This window comes from Cygnus olor, chromosome Z (assembly GCF_009769625.2).
Source record: "Cygnus olor isolate bCygOlo1 chromosome Z, bCygOlo1.pri.v2, whole genome shotgun sequence".
NCBI lineage: Eukaryota > Metazoa > Chordata > Aves > Anseriformes > Anatidae > Cygnus > Cygnus olor.
Window position 1 is genome coordinate 65473249 of NC_049198.1, and position 6697 is coordinate 65479945.

Below are 6697 nucleotides of genomic sequence, written 5' to 3' on the forward strand. Positions count from 1 at the left end.
ATTTTTTTGAGCAGAGGTTCCTCTCATTACTTACTTACTCAGAGCACCCTGAAGCTTGCTGTGTAAAGTGTGATGTTACCAGAAGAGAATTTATCTCTCCCCCTCCTCTTCTCCTGTGCACCGAGGCTCTGTTTTTCACTGCCTCTGCAAGCTCAGGAACATGACAATGTCACCTTTTACAGGAAGGACAAGAGAAAAGTCTTAAAAATGTGTTTTGAGCCATGTCTGTGAAGGTGGTTAGTTTCCCAGTCTCCCAAATTGTCCCGTGGCAGGGCTGGGATAAATTTAATATTGTAGTAAGTTGTTGGCTCTTACTTGACATAGGAGATGAGTCATTATACCCGTTCTGGCAGCAAATAGGTTTAATCCTGGGAACTGCAGTTAGCTAATCAAGGAAGGATTTTCTTGTTGCTTTTAATGACCTTGCTATATGAAACTTGAACTAGCATGTTACTACTGTCAGACTGATTGAAAAAGCAGGTGACTATAGGTGGGGTGTGAAAAAGAAAGTCTAACAGGTTGCTGATATAATGACATTTTAAAAACACCTTACCAAGCCTGGCAATTTTTACTCTTGGGCTTTGTAATGTATCCCACTGAAACCACACATATATATAATTCTTGCCTCTTAATAACTTTGCAAAGAAAGAAAGAAGGAGAGAGAGAGAGAGAGACAGAAAGAAAGAAAGAAAGAAAGAAAGAAGGAAAGAAAGAAAGAAAGAAAGAGAGAGAGAGAGGGAGACAGAAAGAAAGAAAGAAAGAAAGAGAGAAAGAGAGAGAAAAAGGAGAAAATTATCCATAGCATGATGCAAGTCTTCCCATCAGAGAAGGTGCTAGTCCCTGCTCTCAAGACTGTAGAAGCAACCATACTCCAAATCTCCATTTGAAGACCTTCACTCAGTGTCCTGGCAATGGTCAATATACAGAGGACTGACGGGTTTCTACAAAACCAAGAATTACGTGCTCGGCCTAGAAGAGTGATCTTTCCAGGTTGCCTCTCCCCAAGCTCTCCTCTCAGCATATGTGAACAAGTGTTGTCCCAGCCTGCAGGTCTTTGTTTGTCCCAGACCTAGCTGAAGGTGCCATCTCTGCCAGCTGCAATTTGTTCAGGAAGGAGAAATTCAGCTCCTTACAGGCAAAGAAATGCAGAGACACTACAAATGGCTGTAAAAAGCAGCTAACATCATGGCTAGAGATGGGCAGGGGATGTTCTGGTTCGACATTTGCCTTGGTTATTTGCTGTGGGCAAAAGGGGAAATGTTAAGTTTTTTGGAATGGAAGTTTTTAATGTGTATGTTTGGAAATCTCTCATCCAAATGAGAAAGAGACATCCATCTCAGACATTTCTACTTTCACAGTTATAGGCTTCTTCTGTGTACTTTGGCAGGAGATACTGCAGATGATCAGTCAGTGGTTGTGGTCTTCACTTGAAGCATGGGAAGGTTGGTTATCTCCAGCCCAGAACTGAGGCAGCCAAAGACTGCATCCAGAGCTCACAAACTCTCAGTGAATGAATGCTCTGGAAAGAGGTACTCAGTAATATCAGATGAACAATTTTCCATCTCTGTTTTACACTGAGTGAAGGGAGAGCAATTATTCTTAATAAATACATAAATAAATAAATAAAACCCCAAAATTATTTGCATTTTGGGGAAATGTGGCTGGACTTTCATGTTTACAGGTTCTGAGGAACACAGTCTTCCTTACAGTAATTACCCTTAGGATCTTTCCTCAGGTAAATATTTCAAATGTGTTGCAGCCAGTCAGTATACCTGGTACACCTGTCATAAAGATAAGCACTGGAATTAAAATGCCTATCTGGGTTATTATCTGATAAAACATTTCTTGGTTCAATAAACTGAATCACAGTTACTTTCTCTTTATTTGTCAGCTGATTGCAAGCTGAGGAGATAGTAAGCAGCAGGAAGGAGGTTGAACTGTGAACTTTATTGCACAGGGTAAGCTCTCCTTGACTGGTTTGAACCTTCTCTCTCTCTCAGAGTCATTTCAGCATGCAGGCACAGTGTTTAGAGGTATCCCTTACACTCCAGTGTCTGAACATGGTTCCTGCATCTGCAGAGCCACTGGGGGTAACGTGACTGCAGGTTCCTACAGAGCGTGTAGGAACAGCCCTTTTGTTTGAGCTCTTCTCTAGAGTCAGACAAATGTGCCCCAATTATTAATATCCAAATAGCAAGTTACAACTGCCCCTGCAGCAAGGACATGTGACCATTTCAAAAAAAAAAAAAAAAAGCATAATTGGGGTCATGCCTACCATAGGCTGTTTCACACATCATTTACTGTTTTTTTTTTTTTGTTGTTGTTTTTGTCTGAGAAGGAGGCTTCTCTTAAGACTATGCCCACTCAACAAAACCCTTAAGTGTCTTGTAGAGTAAAATATGTATGTATGTATGAAATTCAGGGCAGAATCACTGTAGAAATATCTATGTGAAGATTAATCTTTATTTTGAAGATTATTTTGAAAGGCAGCCCTTGCTGTTAATTCAGGGGGATGACAGCTGCCTCTCTGCAGCAGGCACCCACAGGATGGGCTGCCATGTGCAGGCTTCTGAGGTCATACGAACACATTAAAGTGCTCACACCTAGACAAGGTATCAGGTCAAAACCACGTCAAACTGCCAGGGAGACTTGTGGTTTTCTGAGGTCAGTTGCCTCTTGTTCACACTGGTGAAGGTGATGAGATGTGTCTCTTCTGAATCTTGATCATATATTTCATGTGCACATTTCAAGAGCAGAGGAGGGGAGGAGCAGGCTGTGTAGCATCAGGAATGAGGGACAGAGTCTCTGCAGACACCCTGCAGAGGCAAAATCCCAAGCCACATAGTAGAGGGAAGGGACAGTTAAAGGCCATGCGTGGACAAGGGGCATCTTGGAGACCCTCAGGCTAGGAGGGACTGGAAGCTTTTGCCCTGTGCCAGCAGCAGGCAGGCTTCCCCCTTTGCCTACAGATCTAATGATACCAAACAGAGGGGAGAAATCAAAGTACTGGAGGGCGGGATTGCTGTGCAGAGGGACCTGGACAGGTCCTGCAGAGGGGTCCCTATGATGGCCAGGGCTGGAGCAAGGGCATACAAGGGAAAGTAAGGGATTCTGGGCTGGCTCACCCCAGGGAAGAGGAAAGGAAGGGGGGACCTAACTGCTGTCTGCAGCTGTCTGCAGGGAGGGAGCAGAGAAAATGGAGCCAACCTCTGCTCAGTGGAGATCAGTGACAGGATGAGGAGGCAATGGGCACAACCTGGAACGTGGGAAATCCCCCTTAGAAAAAACTGTGAGAGTGATCAGATGTTGGAACCAGGCCCAGAGAGGATGTGAAATATCTGTCCTTGGAGAAGATCAAATTTGACACAACAAATCGCTGAGCAGCCTGATCTAACTGGACCTGCCTCAAGCAGGGAGTTGGATTAACCCCAGAGGGCCCTTCTGATCTGAATCATTCTACGGTTTTACAAAAATCATTTTTAAGAAAAAAAAATTGCTTTTCAAAACTAAATAGTTAGCTCCCATAGGTTTCTGTACATGGTTTTGATTTCTTCTTTTTTTTTTTTATTTTGTTTTGTTGGTGTTTTTAAAACCCAAATGATACCATCACATTTTTACAAGTTTTTAAAATTGTGTTCATATATAAAAAAATAGGAAGATCATTATTGTTATTGTACTTACGCACACTGTTACTACAATAGGTTCTTAAATGCAGTGTCCAGTTACCACTTAAGTTATCACACACTAGTAAACTATGATATTTAAATTGTCTTGTTATTTAGGACCATAAGCCATATATTAGAACATAACTGTGCAAAGAGCTGTAAAAACTAGGTCCAAGAAAGACATTCTATACCGCCAGGAACTTTTAATCTAACAGAAAAAATATTTTTTTATTCTTAAGTGTTTTGAAATTTTTTTTTTTTTCTTTTTTTTTCCCACTGATATTTTCAAGATAGACCAAGCAAGAGAGAGAGCTAATGTGAAATGAAAGCACAGAAAAATAAAGATATGTGGGCTTTCTGTATCAAGACATGTTAGTCTGGAAGCTTTGCTCATTGCACATCTCCAGACAGAAAACAAAACAAAGCAAAACATTTATTTGTGTCAAAAATAAAGTCACGTGAGTAGAGACTTGCTGACAATACAGCAGTGACTTAAATATATAATATTTTCTAGAGAATTCAATTTAAAAATACGTCTTGTATCATGAACCAAACTACCATTCCAGAAGCCTAGCATTCTTTTAGGCAAGTCACAGCAAATTGCTAGGCAACCTTCTCGGGTAGGGGAGACCAGAAATTTCACCATCTCTGCCCCTCACACAGTTTAAAGCATCTCTCCCGGCTGGTTGTTAATTTCCATTCAGCTGGAAGAATCACTCAGCAACCCTCAATAGCTATATTTTGCCCTTTTGTTTGCACCTTGAGATTGCTTTGGACTACGCCCTTCACTCAGGTAAAGTGATTCAGCTTTCCAGAAAGGGGTTCTCCTGTTAACTGGTAACTAGAGCATGTTGGTCACATAACACTGGGGGAGTGGATTTCTGACTCGTCTTTTTTCTTACAGCTGCAGTTGGAAGGCTCTAATGGAAAACAGATGCAGAAAACATGCCAACTACACAACTAACCGAGCTGCTCTTCCGAGCTGCTCTTCCCCCACATCCTCCCCTTGCCCCCCTGCAGCACATTTGGTTGCAGATCGCGCTGTGCCCGCAGGAGCCTTGCCTGATTGCCAGTGGTGTGGCTGAATCTGTTTCTGGCTGCCAAGGCTGCGTTAATGCTTTGTCATTGCACTTGCAGCTAACTAGGCCTAATGGTCCCTCCTCCAAACCAGGTCTTTGGTGAGGGACTTTTGTGCATTATTTCTTCACCAGGGCCACTCTGAGCAGTTAAGTGATAGATCTGAAAAGCTTGAGGAGGCAGATGGGTGAGCAGAAAGCAGCATGCAGCTCTAGTGTTCCTAAATGAGTGGTCTTGTAGCTAGGTAATAGCATTTTAGACGCATTTTTTTTTTCAAACTATATATTTGAAACTCGAGGTTTGTTTTTTGAGAGGCAATGGTTTCTTTTTCTGTAAATCTTATGGCTCATTGCAGTACTGTGTATGAAAATTTGTTTAATATACCAAGGAAATGGTTAGTCTTTGCTGTACGCTGAAGACAGAGTATTTTCCACCTGTTAGTAAACAACTTTGATGAGTGAATCCTGTTAGTCCACTTGTGTATAGTATTCATAATTCAAGGAAAAGAGAGATAATAGCTAGGGGGCTAAACCCTTGTGCTAAAAGCATACTTGGGTGTATTTGACATTGTGGTTATGTCTGTGGCCATGGTGGATAATTCCCAGAATTTTTACGAGCAGAACTGCACGTTGTTTATAGGAACTAAGCCACCTAATATAATTTTATCTGCCAGTAAGGAAGCATAAATGAAGAAAAACATACTTCCACTTTTCTTGTCCTTGACAGAGCTACATGCACATCTTAGAGAAGTAGATTAAATCACACACATGGCTGCCATCACAGTAATTTCTTCATTTGCATATGCAAACAGTTGTCTGTGCAGAAGGAAAACTGTATTTATCAGTGAAGATAACTTTGCAGACATTTCTCATGCCTTAGATGCAATAACTGCACAGGTATTAGAGATGAACTAATGGTTAGAGAACTTTTGTGTACATTCATCTTGTTCCTTGAAAACTTATTCTTTGGATTATTTACAGGATTTTTCTTTTTTCTTTTTTTTTTTTTTTTAATTCCTACATTATTTAAAAATGCACTTTAAAAAATATATTTGCTCCCTAGTTTTATTACCGAAGATGTTTTTTATTGTTCATCTTAGAAGATGAAGCCAAAGTAGACAAGAATTCTGCAGACTGCTGAAGGAGAAAGAACAGCTTGGATGACTACAATGTAAAGGACAACAATTTTTCCAGGGTTTTATATCCTTGAATGTGGGCATGTGACTTCTGGCAAAGTCAGTCATGCTGGGAACAGTTTTGTTACTCACTTTCCAGTGATAAGCTGACTGAACTAGGGAGCTGTTTTAGGCACAAAGCTCTAATGGAGCTAAAGTTACGTTCCCGTTTTCTGCAAGACAGAAAGGGTCTTGGTTATAATATTCAGTCATGGATTTTATACCATGGCCTGGGTCTTTCGTTTGTCTGCAGCAGAAAACCAGCCCTCTGTTTCAGCGGGTCTATGACCATAATGGGATGTTTGCTCAGCCCCTAGGAAGGTGATATTTTACATGTTCAAATGTGGTCTACATTCTGTCCTTCTGTGTCTGAGTTTGGGAATTGTATTTGATTCACACAAGCTGTTAGATAAGTTTGTTACTAGACTTTTTTTTTTCCTTCTTTTCCTTTTTTTCCTTTTTTTTTTTTTTTTCTTAATTTGGGTACAGCAGCAATGCCAGCAAACATACCTTAAAAAAGCATGTTTTTTTACTTCACTGCTCTCCACCCACCAGTAGATAGAACCGTGTCCCTGTCTGGCTAGACAACTGTGAGTCAGATCACTACCTTTCAGGCAGAATTGCTGGGAGGGAAAACATTCCACTGAAAAAAATAGGATGCGCTGAGTGATGCACGGCTTCATCTTTCTCCTTAGAATATGAAAATAAGGAGTCCTGATCAAATGGCCCTTATTTGGTAAAAGTGCAGCTTGTTCTGCTGGCCCTGAGATGTTTGGAAGCA